This window comes from Callospermophilus lateralis, chromosome 8 (genome assembly GCF_048772815.1).
Source record: "Callospermophilus lateralis isolate mCalLat2 chromosome 8, mCalLat2.hap1, whole genome shotgun sequence".
NCBI classification, from domain to species: Eukaryota; Metazoa; Chordata; class Mammalia; order Rodentia; family Sciuridae; genus Callospermophilus; species Callospermophilus lateralis.
In genome coordinates this window covers 121,282,760-121,299,928 of record NC_135312.1, presented here as the reverse complement: position 1 = coordinate 121,299,928, position 17,169 = coordinate 121,282,760, and positions in this window count along the sequence as shown.

Below are 17,169 nucleotides of genomic sequence, written 5' to 3'. Positions count from 1 at the left end.
TCGTTGTGTGCCCTTCAAGAAAATTACAGAATTTCCTCTATAAAGTTCTGCATCTTTTTGTAGATTTATTCCTAAATAACTTTCAGTTTTTATTGTGAAACTGAATGGAATTTCTTGAGTGTGGGAGTGGGTGGAAAAGAAAGAGGAAGAAATATATTATACAAAGATCTATGAAACATCATAGTTTTAAAAACAGTAACATAAATCATTTTACTTCCTTCCCCTCAAGAAATAGGACTCACGGAATCTTGTTTGCCTCTCTGATCTTATTCCCTTGCCTCCTCCACAGTTATAATTTCTATCTTAGATTATATATTAAAGAGTTCATTGATTTTCTTTAATGTTTTCACCTATCCATGAACCATTGATGAGATTCAATGATTTTCAACTCCTTAAAAAGAAAAACAAACATGTTTATGCAATTTAGCCATATTGAGGCATGTCAGGTTATTCAATCATTTCCACTGTCACCGTGTGTTTCCTGACACGAGTATGGCAAATTTTACCTATTCTACTGTAGGTGACTATTTGGGTTGTTTTCAGTTTGGGGCTATTACAAGCAATGCTGCTATGAACAATACTAATGTATGTATCTTCTGCAAATGTACCAGCTTCTCTAAGGGGTAGGCCTGAGAGGAAATGCTGAATCATAGTATCTCCTCATTTTCAAGTTTAATGCTATTTTCCAATGTGATGCACCAAATTATACTCCAACATTACCTGAGAGTTTCTATTGTTCCATATTATTGAAAACACTTGGTGTAGGGCTAGATTTTTATATCTACAAACTTTTTTTTAATTGACAAGCCAAAATTATATATATATTCATGGCATGAAACATGATGTTTTTATATATTTATAATTGTGAGATGACTAAATCAATCTATTTAACATATACATTGCATCAAACTTAACCTTTTGTGAAGATATTAAAATCTATTCTGATCACTTTTCAAATGTGAAAAATTATTCATTGTAGTCATTGTAATGTACAAGAGATCTCTTGAACATATATATCCTGTCAAAATGAAATTCTGTATTCTTAGACTAAGATCTCCCCAATCTCTCCCCACTGCCCAGCCACAGGTCACCACCATTCTACTATCTGCTTCTCTAAGTTTGACTGTTTTAGATTCCACATGTAAGTGAAATTGTGCAATGTGTGTCTTTCTATGCCTAGCATATTTCACTTTGCATAATGCCCTCCAGGTTCATCTCTGTTGTCACAAATTACAGGATTATCCTCTTTTTAGAGGCTGAATAGTGTCTCTCTGTGTGTGAGCACCTCATTTTCTTTATTCCCTCATCCATTGATGGATACTCTGGTTGATTTCATGTAATGATTCTTGTGACTAATGCTCTAATGAATATGGGACTGCAAATATCTTTTCAACATACTGATTTCAGTTCTTTTGGATATATCCAAAATAGTGAGATTGCTGGATCACATGGTAGTTCTATTTTTAATCTTTAGAGGGATGGCCATACTATTTTCCATAATGACTATACTAATTTACATTCCTACCAACACTTATTATCTTTTGACTTTTATTATAATAACCACCCTAGCAAATGTAAAGTGATATCTCACAGTGTTTTAATTTATATTTACCTAATGATAAGTGATTTTTTTTCACATCTCTTGGCCTTCTGTATGTCTTCTTTTGTGAAATGACTGTTCAGGTCCTTGGCCCATTTTTAATCAGGTTGTTTTCTCACTATTCAGTTGTCTGAGTTCCTTATATAGTTTGCATATTAAACACTTCTCATGTGTACAGTTTTTGAATATTTTTTTTCTATTCTATAGGTTGTTTCCTTGCATTTTGGTTGTTTCCTTTGCTGTGTAGAAGATTTTTAGTTTGATGTAATCCTTTGTGTCTCTTTTACTTTTTATTTTCATTGATGCTATTACTTTTGGATTCACATTCAAAAAATCATCACTCAGATCAATATAATTAAGTTTTCTCTTTATTTTCATCTAGTAGTTTTATAGTTGTATTTCTTTTATTTGTCTTTAATCAATTTTGAGTTAATTTTTATAAACAGCATAAGATAAGGATTAAATTTCATGATTTTGTTTGGAAACCAGGTTTCCCAACACCAATTATTGAAGAGGTTGTCCTTTCTCTTTTGTGTATTGTGTCTATACAAAAAAAAAAAAAAAATCAATTGACCATAAATGTATGGATTTATTTCTGGATTCTCTGTTTTCCTGCTTTGGTCTATGTTTCTATTTTTATGTTAGTATCATACTGTTTTGATTGTTATAACTTGTAGCAGATTTCATTTATTTTTGGTAATAATTATACAGAATAATGGGTATCATTGTGCCGTATTCACATATATACATAACATTCTTTGATCAACTTAATTCCCCAGTATCTCCCTATGCCCTCCCTCCTTCCTCTCCCATTTCCCTTCCTCTACTCTACTTGTCATCCTTCTATTTTCATGAGATACCTCTTTCTTTTTTCTTTTTTCTCCCTAGCTTCCAAAAATGAGAGAATACATTTTGACCCTTGACTTCCTGAATCTGGCTTATTTCCCTTAAGATAATATTTCTCTAGTTCCATCCATTTTCCTGAAAATTCTTCTTTGTGACTAAATAAAACTATTGTGTGTATATATATCATATCTTCTTTATCCATTCATCTGCTGAAGGACTGGGAGATGTAACTCAGTGGTAGAGCATTTGCCTGGCATGTGTGAGGCCCTGGATTTGATTCCCAGCACCACAAATGTAAAAGAACCACTCATCTGTTTTCAGACACCTAAATTGTTTTCCTAACTTGGCTATTGTGAATTGTGCTGCTATAAACATGGGTATCCATATGCCTCTATTATATGCGGACTTTATAGTTATTTGGGGCAAATACTGAGGAGTGGTATAGTGGTTCCATTCATGGTGTTTTAAGGAATTTCCACATTGATTTCCATAATGTTTATACTAATTTCTTTATGATAGATTTTAAAATCAAGTAGTAGGATGCCTCTGGCTTTGTTCCCTTTCTTGATCGCTTTGGTTACTCAAGATCTTTTGTGGTTCCATATAATTTTAGAATTTCTTTCTATTTTGTGGGAAATATCATTGGAAATTTGATTGGAGTTGCATTGAATTTTAGATTTTATGAGTGATTTAACAATATAAATTCTTCCAATACATGAACATAGGATACCTCTCCATTAGTGTCTTATTCAATTTCTTTAACTTTTTTAATAGTTTCCAGTGTACAGATATTTCATTTTCTTGGTTAAATCTATTCCTAAAGGTTTGTGGTTTTGTTTTTGGTAGCAATTATAAAAAGGATGTTTTCTTGATTTTCTTTTCAGATAATTCAGTCAGCATATACAAATGCTACTGACTCTTGTATTTTGATTTCATATCTTGTAACTTTACTGAACTTAGTCATTAATTCTAACAGTTTTGATGAAGCCTTTAGGGATTTATGTATAAAATCATATTGTATGCAGAGATAAATTAACTTTTTCCATTTGACTGGGAAACCTTTATTTCTTTCTCTTGCCCAATTCCTCTGGCTAGAAGTTTCAGTATACTGTATTAAATAGTAGACTGAGTATAAGACAGAGCATCCTTGGTTTTTTTCCTGATCTTAGAAAAAAAGACTTCAACTTTTCATCATTGAATGTGGTGTTAGCTATAAGCTTGTCATATGTGACATTTATTAGGATATGTGACCTTTATTATTATATATTCTTTCTATACCTAATTTGATAAGAGTTTTTATCATGAAAAGATGTTGAATTTTACAAATTGCCTTTTCTGCATCTATTGAGATAATCATGTGGTTCTTGTTCTTTATTCTATTAATGTGGTGTATCGTGTCGATTGATATCATATCCATATGTTGAATCCTACTTGCATCACACATAAAAAAGTCTTTTTCCATTTTTACCATATAAGTTGAGTTTCAGGTGGTATCTCTTTGTGGGTTTCATCTGTGTTTTGCTAATTTAAATAAGATGAGTATTTTATTTTACTTTTTTAGTTGAGTACATTTTTAAATATGTGCTAGCCTTTTATGTGTGTATGAAGTACCTATTCAGTCCTTTTACCCATTTTTCTATTGGGTGTTTCTCTTTTTCATTGGTGAAAAAAATGCATACTTTATTGGGAAGTAATGTTGAGATCCTTGAATTTTAGCATTAAAAAATCAATTTCCCTGATATTAAACAGTTTGAAATATATTTATTATTCCCAGTTTTGTTTTACTTCTTTCTTATTTTTTAAAGGTCACTCTCACATATGTAAAAAATGCAATGCATTCCTTCAACATACATTTTTGAAGTATACTATCATGATAAGAGTTTCCCTATTCTCAATGAATTAATGATCCATGAGACAATCTGAATATGATCTTGCATTTTAATATACAACTTATATAAGTATTATAATAAAAAACACAAGCAAGAAGGTAAAAAAGAGAGAGCATTTGTATATTTTCAATCCTTTCAATTATATCTGTTGCAAAATATCTTCCCATTTGGGACTTGCCTTTTCAGTCTCTTTATGTTTCTTTTGAGAGAAAGTTCATCATTGAAAGTGGCTAAATTTGGGGCTGGGGTTGTGGCTCAGCGGTAGAGCGCTTGCCTAGCACATGTGAAGCCCTGAGTTAGAACCTCAGCACCACATAAAAATAATCAAATAAAATAAATGTATTGTGTCTAACTACAACTAAAAAATAAATATTTAATTTAAAAAATAAAGTGGCTAAATTTTTTCTGTTTATGTTGCATTTTTTAAGTCATATTTCGGACCTTCTTCTCTACTCCCTGTTAGGAAGTTAATTTCTCATATTGTCTTTTATAAAGTTTCATAGTTTTTCCTTAAATGTTGAAATCCTTAATCTACCTGGAATTAACAACTATATGTGAGGTAGAAATTGAATAATTTTTTTTAAGATTACATTTTGCATTTTCTATTTGCTTTTTGCTGATATATAAGAACAATATTAATGTCAGTAAATTTATTTTGTATCTAAGGACCTTGTTGATTTTTCATATTAATTCTAATATTTATTTGTAAAATTTTATTTTCTGCTGATCCATAATCAGGAAGGCTGTGGGGGGCGGGGCATGGGAAGGAACTTTAGATAGGGCAAAGGAGAGGGAGGGGAAGGCAGGGGGCAGGGGGTGTAGAAAAGATGTTGGAATGAGATGGACATCATTACCCTAAGTACATGTATGAAGACACGAATGGGGTGACTCTACTTTCTGTACAACCAGAGACATGAAAAATTGTGTTCTATATATGTACTACAAATTCAAATGCATTCTGCTGTCCTATATAACAAATTAGAATAGATTAATTAATTAATTTTTAAAAATTTATTTTCTATGTGGAAAATCACTTTATCTAAAATTATTTTTGTCTCTTGTCCTTTAACATTTATTTATCTATTTTGACTATTATACTGGATAAGATCTTCAATGCAAATGCTGAAAAGAAATAATGAGAATTTTTGTGTAGTTTCTGACTTTAAAAAAAAAAAGTCCTTATAGAAAGATTAAGGATCTTTCTATTCCTACTGCTAAATCTTATTGCTATTGTTCATTTTTTTAAGTTTATTTTTTAGTTGCAGTTGGACACAATGCCTTTATTTTATTTATTTTTATATGGTGCTGAGGATCCAACCCAGGGCCTCACATGTGCTAGGCAAATGCTCTACTGCTGAGCCACAATCCCACCCCCACTATTGTTCATTTTTAAATTACGGATATATATGAGATTTTTATCAGGTTATTTTTCTGAAGTGCAGTATAATGAATAATAACTCCCAAAGACATTTATATCCTAATTTCAAAAACCTGTAAATACATTGTTTTAAATAGAAAAAAAGACATTTTGATGTAATTAAAAATTTTGAGATGGAGAGAGTATACAGGATTATCTGAATTAGCCAGTGAAATTACATAGTTCCTAACAAGAGGGAGGAAGGAGGGCCAGAGTCAGAGACTGGAAGATGCAACACACTGGATTTAAAGATACAGGCTGGGGCCAAAAGAATGTGGGTATCATCCAGAATCTAGAAAAAGCAAATTCTCCCTTAAAGCCTCCAGGACAGATGTAGCCCTGTCTACACAGTGATTTCAAAACATTGAGACTTATTTTGGACTTTTGATTTCCAGAACAGCAAAATATTTCTATGTTGCTTATGTTGGGATAATTTCTTTATAGAAGAAATACAGGATACAGGATGCTATATTGGATTTTAACCTCCTTTAATCTGTAATTATGGTAAACTATAGAATTTTGGTTAATAAATTATCCTTACATTCTTGAGATGATTCATGCTTGGTTATCTTATTTTTCATTCAGTTGCAGATTTAGTTGGAAAATATTTTATTTAGGAATTTATAGCTATGTTCATAAATGAGGATGCATTTTAATTTTCATTGATTTTTGTTTTTGTTTTTGTTTTGTTTATACCAGGGATTGAACTCAGGGATGCTTAACCACTGAGCCACATCCCCAGCACCCTCCTCCCCTTTTAAATTTTGAGACAGGGTCTTGCTAAGTTGCTTAAGGCCTCACTAAGTTGCTGAGGCTAACTTGCCACAGCCTCCCAAGCTGCTGGGATTACTAGTGTATGGCACACGCCTAATTTTCATTTCTTGTAATGATTGTTTTGTGTATCAGAATTCCTGGACTTATAGGCCCTCTTTTACTATTGTATGAGCATGTTTTTATAAGATTGGGAGAATTTTCTCCTTAAAAGCTTCTTCTGTAAAAACTTTCAGAAAGAGATATCATTATTCTATGTAGATATCTGAATATGCAGTCAGTTTTTTAGTGCTTATGTCTCTCCCAATTTTATAATTACTTTTGAATCAATTTTGGTGAATCACATTTTTCTAGAAAGGTATTTCAGTTTTTCTCAACTCACTAACATGAATCTGTTCATAGTATTCTCCCTTTTTTAAACATGTTTACCTTACATGTAGTTTTACCTATATTAATTTCGACTATTGTATGACTATTTCTCCTCATTTTCTTATCATGTCCAATCTTGGAAGAAGTTATAATCTGTTTTATATATCTTTTCCAAGAATTAGCTTTTGGTTTAGTTGATCTTATATTGTTTATTTAATTTTTATTTTCTTTAATATCTTTTTTAGGATTACTATATTATTCTTTTTTAAATGCTTAACTGAATATTTATCTTGTTATTTTTTGATCTTTCCTTTTCAAATTTACATGTAACATAACATTTAAAGAAGAAATCAAATGAATTATAATAAAAAGTAATTGTAGCTCTCTTTTGCCCATGGAAATTTTTTTAAGCTGGTTCTTACTAACCTTGGAGCTAGTCTGGACTGATGACTTTTGAGATGATGGAAACATCATTTCAAATAATAAGAGCCTTCAAGTCACTATAGTTCCAAGAGTAGTCTAATTTCAATAATTAAAATGCTTGGTAATAGTTAAAACTCTAGAATTCACTCAGGGTTCAAAATTATCCATAATCCTATTTCAGGCTTGCTTCAAAAGTGGAATCTGTTATGCTAATGAGAAGTGTGATCAGTTGCTTCTCTATTCTTTGCCCTCTTACCTCCTCCCTACCTCACTAGTTTAGTAGCTAAAAAATTCTAATTGTTAGGAGCAGGAAAGCTTTCTCCTGCTAGCCTTAGATACAGTATATTAATCAAGGTAAAGTCCATGATGCAATGAAGAAGAATCCCTAAAATATAGGGACCTGAATAAGATAAAAGCTTATTCTCCCTCCGAGATAGGCAGGCGGTCTAGGCTAGTGAGATGGCTTAATTCCATGAGGTAACAGTCCAAGACTCAGGTTGCATGTTATTGCTCTGCAACCTCAGGAGCTTTGTTCTCATCGTGATCCTCTTGGCTGAGTAACCATCGTGCCTGCGTGCCAACTCACAGGGAGGAGAAGCAGGAAATGGAGAGCATCCAAGGCAAGCAGTTTCCTTTTAAGCAAGTAATAGAAGCTGCATATCACATCTTCCCACTCTTTCAGCAGCATAAGCATTTCTCTATTTTCTTGGCTTCTAAAGCATCTTGCTTACTAAAAAACATATACTTTTTAGCTCAGGCATAATGAAATATTCATATGAATCCAAATTGAGGGACACTGTACAATGCAAATGACCAGTACTCATTTTTAAATATGTCATGGTCATGAAAGACAAAGGAATTATTCCAGATTAAGGGAGACTGAGGAGATATGGTAGCCAAATACAATATGTGATCCTAGATTTAGATTCTGAATGACAAAAGAACATTATAAGGACAATTAGCAAAATGTACATAAAGTTTGCAGATTAGGTAGTACTTATTAACGATAATTTCCTAGTTTAGATCATTGCACTATAGATATGTAAGATATTAACACTTGGGGTACTATTTCCTAACTTTTTTGTGTATCTGCAATTATTTCAGAATTAAAGGTTAAAAAGAGAAAATATATATGCTCTGGATCTCAAGTTTAAATCTTTATCCCAAACCTTGCTTCTGAATCTAAACTAGTACATTCAGTCGTCTAACCGTTGTCTCTATGAGATAAATAAGTGATAGTTGTTTCAGGCTTAACATTTGTAAAATAAAGCTTTTGTCCTGTCTTCAAAAACCTTTTTTCTAAAAGTCTTTTCCAATTCACTAAATGCCACCACTACTTATTTAGTTACTCAAAGTAAATGTCTTGACAACATTCCCTATGTCCAACCCATCACTAAAATCTGTTGATTCTGTTTGCAAATATAGAACTGAAATCTATCTGATTCACTTCATCTCCATTGACATGACTCTAGTCTAGGCCACTTTAGCTCCTGAGTAGTATATTGTAATAGTTACCTAATTAGTCTTCCTGCTTTGACTGGGGTTATTCTCAAACAAGAGCATATGTGTTCTCTTTATAACATAAATTAGATCATGACGTTTCCAATTTCAAAATTGGAATCTGGTTTAAGGCAAATTAAGACCTGTATAAATTTTCTGCCCTAACTCCTTCAAACGCACTTACACTCTTACTACTCTCTTCACCATTCATCAATGTCCAGAGCACAGTGTACATAACCTTAAGAACTGCAGTTTATTTGTTGCCTCAGGACTTCCATGATTGCTATTTCTTCTTCATTGTGCAGGGTGCTCCTCTCATAGCCTAGTGCCCTCTTCCTTATAGTTTTCCTTCCAATAGTTCTGCTTTTTTTTTTAATCTTCAAAGTCATATCTCAGATTAAATGACTACATCTTCTAGAGGTCTTCCTAGCTATGCAACTTAAAATATGTCCCTTACTTATTTTCTCTCCCTTATAAAACTTGAAATAATTTTTACAGACATTTTTATTGGTTCTTTTTATTTATACATGACAGTAGAATCCATTTTTGACATAATTATAAAAGCATGGAATATATCTTGTTCTAATCCAGTCCACAGTACCTCTCATTCTCCCTTACTTATCCCCATTCCCTACTCCTTTCTTTCTAATGGTCTTTCTGTCATTTACCGATGGTTGTTTTTTAAAATTAATTTCTTGTGGATATACACAATGGTGAGACTCACTATGGCATGTTCATATATGAACATAGGAAATTTATGTCAGATTCATTCCACTGTCTTTTCTCTTCCTATCCCCCCTTTCATTTCATTCCCCTTTGTTTACTCCACTGAACTTCTATTCACTCCTCTCCCCCATTGTGGGTTAGCGTCCACATATCAGGGAAAACATTCAAACTTCAGTTTTTGGGGATTGGCTTGTGAAATAATTTATTTGTGGGGGGATTAACAGGGATTGAACTCAGAGGCACTCGACCACTGAGCCACATCCTCAGCCTTATTTTGTATTTTATTTAGAGACAGGGTCTCATTGAGTTGCTTAGCACCTCACTGTTGCTAAGGCTGGCTTTGAACTCATGATCCTCCTGCCTCACCTGGGATTACAGGTATGTGCCAGTGTGCTTAGCTTATGAAATAATTTTTAATTTGTTTTATTTTTAGCTTATTTGCTGTCCATCTCCCACTAGACTATGAGCTCAACAAGAACAGAAATCAGGTCTGTTTTGTCACTTTTTATATCAAGTATCTAGTTTATGCTAAACAAATGCATGGGAGCAATCACACAAGTAAATTAATTAAAATCCCTATGCTACAATCCACAATTCCCACTTAGTAGTAAGGCTAGGTAGTTCAGGTTCTGATTCATTGCAGGAAATGTGAAATATATCTGCTGTCCAGCTGAGATAACCCCTTAATTTAATACCTGTATAAGTGCTACTATATACTTCTGAACACCAAGTTAAATTGTTTTATGATGTGGGCCTCCCTAGGTTAGTGATGGGGAATTATATCCACACTTACACAAGATACAAAAGAGCTGTTCTGTTCAGTAAGCACAGTTAAGCACCTCCAGCAAGAGGTCATTCTGAGATTTAATATGAAGTGAGTGGCCTGACTTCATGTGCTAGCTGGCCATTTTCCTAACCATCAATTCCCTCTGGAACTGTACTTTGCAATACATTGAGAAGTACATGTTGGGCCTCTGTGTATGAGTAATGTACATCAAACAACAACTTCTTGAGTCCCAGAACTATGCTGTTGAGAAGATCTAAATTACAAAGCAAAATTGGCAATTCTTTTATTTGGGTCAAAACATTCTGAGTACAGAGTTAAAGTGGAAATGTTCTTATATAACCTACTGAACTTTGGAAAATGGGATACATGAGAGATCTGAGTTTAGAATAATTTGCCTTTGAAGATTTTGTTGAGAATATATTAGTTCCAGAAGCAAAATAAGAAGAAATGAGAAGGGAGATCTCATATTAAGGATTTTAATTTCACTGTGGAAACTTGATAATAGAAACAGAAATTAAGTATTCAGTTTTCAAACTTTTATATTACTGCCATTGTATTAATAGGATTACTGACATCTATACATAATCCTCTCTAATTAGATGAGCTGAATAATCCAAAATGAACTCAAAAATAGGGAGCAAATTTTTCCAGAGAGTGTGACCTAAGAATTAACTTAAGCAATGTCATGTGGACTCATTTCAGAAATTTCTTGATATTTCTTTCCATGAGAGACATCCCTGGCTTTAGGTTTAGTTTTTTAAACCTAACGAATTAACAGGATAAATAATGAATTCAGGGAAAATAAGCATTAGAAGAGGGGAAATATAAAATCTTATATTGAGACTCTTTTAAAGTTTCAAGAAGCAATACTCAAAATTAACTAGGTTAAACAAAAAGCGATTTTCTTAGAAACAAATTTACAAAACTCACAGCATCAAAGAGGAACCAAAACAGCTTTGAAGACCCAAGTAGTGACCCACCAGAATTGTCTGTCCCTGCCCTTCATCAGTCTCTCAGTTTCTTCAAAAAATGAGAGACATCGAATCAACAGCTCTGAATCATATATGTTTAGCTTTCTTGTGACAGAGAAAGAGAAAGATATTTTTTCTAAATGGCCCCCATAGAGCCATTTAGGAAAATATCTCAAGGAAGTATTCTGATTAGCCCAGCTTGAATTAAATGCCCACCACTGAACCAACCACAATGTCCAAGAAAATGTGATAATCTAAGTGGATAGGGTTGGGTCATATTCATAGCCCTGAGACAAGGAGGAAGAGGAATTCTATGATTAGAATGCTACAAGAATACTAGAATAAGAATGGAAAAAAGATAATACCCCACTGAGGGCTAAGAGGGAACATTTTTGTTACAAGAAAAAGAGAAGCTCAGTAGACACAATAATACTCATCCTACTGTCTTTCCATGTCTATTCCCAAGAAAAGAGTTTTAAAGTCAAAATTAAGCTTTTCTCCACTTTTATTTGTAGTTCAGAGTAAGAACTTTTCCCCTTTTATTACAGAGACATATATATCAGAAGTGAAATAGCAGGATTTTGATACAGAAGCTACATGTATCCTGTTTTTAGTACATCCCATTTTTTTTTTAAGAGAAAGTGTTGGTAGGCAAAATAATGGTCCCAAAGATACATTATGTCCTTATCCCTGAAACCCATGAATGTGTTACTTTATGTGGCAAAAGGGACTTTGAAAATGTGAGTAAAGTTGTGGACAATGTGAAACAGAGACTGTGGAGATTATCTAGGTGGGTCAAATCTATCCCATGAGTACTTGAAAGTAAAGAACCTCTCTTGGTTGTGATTAATTTAAATAGAGACTCCATGAGAGAAAGTCATTGAAATATAGTGTTGCTGGCTTGCAAGACAGAAGAGAACCAGAAGCTGAGTAGCAGAGATGTTCTTAGACAACTGGAGAGGCCAGGATCAGATTCTCCCCTAGAGCATTCAGAAAGGAACCTAGTCCTGTCAACACCTTGACTTCAAACACAGCGAGATCCAACATCAGACTTCTGGCCCACAGTACTGTATGATAATGAATATGTGTTGTTTTATAAACATAAATATGTTTATGTATTTGCCAATACAGCAATTAGAAAACTAATATAAGGTGGTATATAACTATTTAGAGAACTTAATTAAAACAATTCACCAGTAAGGGAGTCTGTTAATATTATTTGCTTCCAATGATGAAAAAATTATAAAATAGTATGTTAGGAGAGTTCCAAGTTCTATTTAGAGGATGAGTAAGATGTGAGGGCACAAATTATATCATATTTATGACCGGTGACATAGTCTCTGTGCCAAAAGTTTAGTGTACAAATGTAGTTTGCTCGCTTTCTCTGTCTCTCTGTCTGTCTCTGTCTCTCTCTCTCTTTCTCTCTCTCTCTCTCCTCTCTCTCTCTCTTTCTCTCTCTCTCCTGACCTTTCCTTCCTGGAAACATAAATTATGAAAAGATTTCAAAAAGAGTCAGTAAGCCTATAATAATTAGATCTCCACTTGGTTTTAGGAGATTTGGGCCATTGTGTGTAGGTTCCTGCTTCTCCTACAACAGGCTTATGAGGACAAGAACAGTGAGGGAATAACCCTGAAGGCAGGGGGAGATGAGGAAGCACTGCATACGTCTGAATCTACCTATAGACTGGAACTGTAGAAATAAGCCATTTTTTCCTGTTAGGTTTCAGTGATGCCAGCAGTGTAAGCAGGAACAATTGGAATCAGATCTATCCTCAGGAGAAGAAGATCCACTTTAAAAAGAACTCAGCTGGGACTATGCTGAGAAAATGCAAATCTTGAACATAGTGCCACTTCCTTCTTTGCTCAAATACCCAATAAATAAATTTAGTCGTGTTGGGGAGACTGAAGAGAATCAGAGTAAAACACGTGTAAACTGTATAAGCCATTGTACAGTATCTAGCCATAATGCTGTCACTGTAAAACCCTTAGACAGGAACTGTGTCCACTGCTTTATATGCGGTGCCTGGCAGTAGATACTTGACATAGTAAATAATGAAAATAAGAATATTCCCCTTTTCATCATGGCTTCAAAAGGGGCCTGTTTCACTTGAAGTCATCCTAATAGACTATAATCCTGAAATTCTTCAGCTGAAGAACAGTCAATTCCAGAGCAGTCCTCCTCCTGCCTGACAGTGTGTGCTAGTTGCACAAAATGAGCAATAATCCTTGTGGGTATTATAAAGACACACACCAGTGACTGCTTATCTCCAAGGGACGCCAGAACATTAGATGTCTAATATCAACTGTTGCAAAGACATGATAGTGATACTGGATGAATCGTGTAGTGCCACACAGCATCTGTCTCCTAACCAAACTGAGAGCAATCACCTCCTACACCCTCAGGCCATTGTGCCAGCTGTTCTCTCTGCTTGGAATGATCTTCCCCAGTACTTACAAGATTGGCTCCTCCTTATCATTCTCGGCCTAACTTAAATGTCATCTCCTCACAGAGGTCATCTAATCTAATGATGTACCTCATTTGCTCCTTATCACATCACCCTGTTTTATCCATAGCTCAGTTTCTCTTGCTTCCTTAATTGTTTTTGCTTTCCTGTTTGTTTGATTATTATCGATTATCTTTCAACCAAAATTTAGCTCTTAGAAGGGACTTTTTAAAAGAAGACCTTCTTTACCTCTATATCCTCAGCTTCTAGAACATAGTATACGTTTAATATATATTGTTGAATAAATGAATGAAACGTACAGTAGGTAAGTTAGTGGGACCTGTTGAAAAAGACCCAGGAACCCAGTTCTAGCCAGGCAAACAAAGGACAGGGTGATCATTTAGCTAATGCCTTCTTCTCAGCCCAACCCTCCCCCAGTCCATGCTCTGTCATCCCCTATTGGGGCCCTATATACACCATCAGCATTCTCTGGTTTGCAGGAGAGTTTCCTCATAGACTTAGAGGTTCTGCAGGGAAGAGGCTGTGCTCTATGCAGTTCCAAATCTGAGCCCCTAGAATATGAGAGACACTAGAAGAAGGGTACTTGTTAAATTGTTGGCTAAAGGGCTGGGGATGTGGCTCAAGCAGTAGCGTGCTCACCTGGCATACGTGAGGCCCGAGTTCGATCCTCAGCACCACATACAAACAAGATGTTGTGTCCACCGAAAACTGAAAAATAAATATTAAAATTCTCATTCTTCTCTCTCTCTCTCTTTCTCTCTCTCTCTCTTTAAAAAAAATTGTTGGCTAAAGGAAGAAATTTATTGAGAACTGTAGTCAATAGAACTGAACTAAAGTCCATCTTTACTATAAATGAGGTAGCTAACTTTGGCAAGTTTCATACTTTTAGTCTCATTTTCCTTATACAATTGATAAATGTCAAATGAGATAACAACAATGTAGAATTTCCTGGTATTGGGTTTGGACCATAATACCAAAAGACACAGTCCTGAATGCTACAATCCCAAATGTTTAAATTCTGAAAGATCAAAATTCATAAGATTGGGGCTGAAGTTGTGGCTCAGTAGTAGAGTGCTTGCCTGGCACATGTGAGGCACTGGGTTTGATCCTCAGCACTACATAAAAATAAATAAATAAAATAAAGTTATCATGTTCATATAACGAAAAGAATTTTTTTAAATTCATAAGGTCTAAAATCTCTAAAGATCAAAATCCCAAAAATATAAATCTGGGGGAAATAGTTTTAAAAATTTGTTTAAAAATAATTTACTTATAGTTAAAGGGAATTTTTAATTGATTTTTAAAAAAAATAAGTGACAACAGAATGCATTACAATTCTTATTAACATATACAGCACAATTTTTTATATCTCCGGTTATATATAAAGTATGTTGATGCCAATTCATGTCTTCATACATGTACTTTGGATAATAATGTCTATCACATTCCACCATCCTTGCTAATCCCCTGTCCCCTCCCTTTCCCTCCTACTCCTCTGCCCTCTCTAGAATTCATCTATTCTTCCCATGCGCCCACTCCCTACCCCACTATGAGTCAGCCTCCTCATATCAGAGAAAACATTCGGCCTTTGTATTTTGGGGGATTGGCTAACTTCACTTAGCATTATCTTCTCCAACAACATCCATTTACCTGCAAATGCTATAATTTTATTCTCTTTTATTGCTGCGTAATATTCCATTGTGCATATATGCCACATTAAAGGGAATCTTTTTGAAAAACATATAAAAACACTACAGAACATTTTAGGAGGAGGGAAGTGGGTTGGAATGATGGTGGAATGAGTTAGACTTCATTACCCTAAGTGCATGTGTAAAGACGTGAATGATGTGAAAATACTCTGTGTACAGTGACTTGAAAATTGTGCTCTATATGTGTAATATGAAACGAATTGCATTCTGCCATCATGTATAAAAAGTTAGAATAAATAAATAATTTAATTTAAAAAAACAGAAAATGAAAAGCAAATAACAACAACAACAACATAAGCAATAACATAATACTTTCTAAAGCATAAATCCCTAGTAGCTCAGGTGTAACAATTACAAGCAAATAAACTGTATTTATAAAGAAATAAGTCAAAAAGTGAAATGCATTAATGAATATCACTATGATTGGTAATTTTATGCACCTGTTTTATAACCAGTCATCTGCAATACCATGATGAACATCCCAAGTCTTGATAAGTCCATCAAAAATTCTGATGGGTCACTACCACATATGCAGTTGCCCAAAAAGCCAAGATCTTAAGACACTTTATCTTTCTCATATTCCAGTGTACAAACAAAGACATCATTCCATTTATTGAGGGAATTTCAACATTTTTATATGCACACACAATGCTTACCCACAAAGTCAACATTTTGAAAATGTGCTTTCATGGAGTCAATTTTATAAAAATCTCTTAAGACAAATTAGAACCCTAAAAGTCATTAAGCAATTTATACCTCCAAGATTAGATAAGATACAAAGGTGAAATACCTAACACCGTGAATTGTATAAAATAATACTAACTATTTAAAATAGTGGGGGAAAATAAAAAGAAAATTCAACATATAAAAAGGGGGATTAGAGGGATACATTATACACAGTTGAACAGATGTTGTCCAAAAGAGTTGGCCAATTTAAATGACCATTGAGCATATTTTGAACTCTTGCATTGCATGACTTATTTTAAGCATGGATCTCTGAGAATATGTTCATACCAATTTTCCCTAGAATTTGGCCTTCTACCCCTCTTACATAGTTTCCCCTACCCTCAATCAATGGGAATTGTGGTTTTCAGCATTTTAGCTTTCAGAATATCAACATTCTGGATTTTAATCTTTTAAGATTGTGATTTAGGGAATTTCAGCATTTAGAATTTTGACATTGGACATTGCAGGATAATGGCTGGCATTGCCTGGCAGAGTCAATTTTCAAGAAACACTGGTTAGAGAAAAGGGCTATTCAACCTAGTGAAGCTTAATATGTTGCATGAAAAAAGTAACAAACAACTATTTTGAGGTCTAAGAATAAGATATACAATTTGTTATCTCATAAATAGCAAGACATATATTTCAGTTTTATTGTAAGGGAAAATATGGAAAAAGCAATAAAGATAAAACTTAATGTTTTTCAAAGCCACAAGAGGGAATAATAGTTAAGTAACAGTATGATTTTTCTTTTAAAATAATTTTTAGATGAATAAGGAAATGGCTGTCTCCAGTATTTGTCACTAAAAGCATTTTAATTCCTTCTTAAGCTTCAGGAACATAAATGAAATCTTTCTCATTTTTTGCAGAAAAAAAATGTTAATATGCAGGAGTGTTTCCTGAACTTTCACAGTGAAATGAGCCCATCTTGTGGCCTTTTATAATATTACCACTTTTAAATTGAAATACTCTA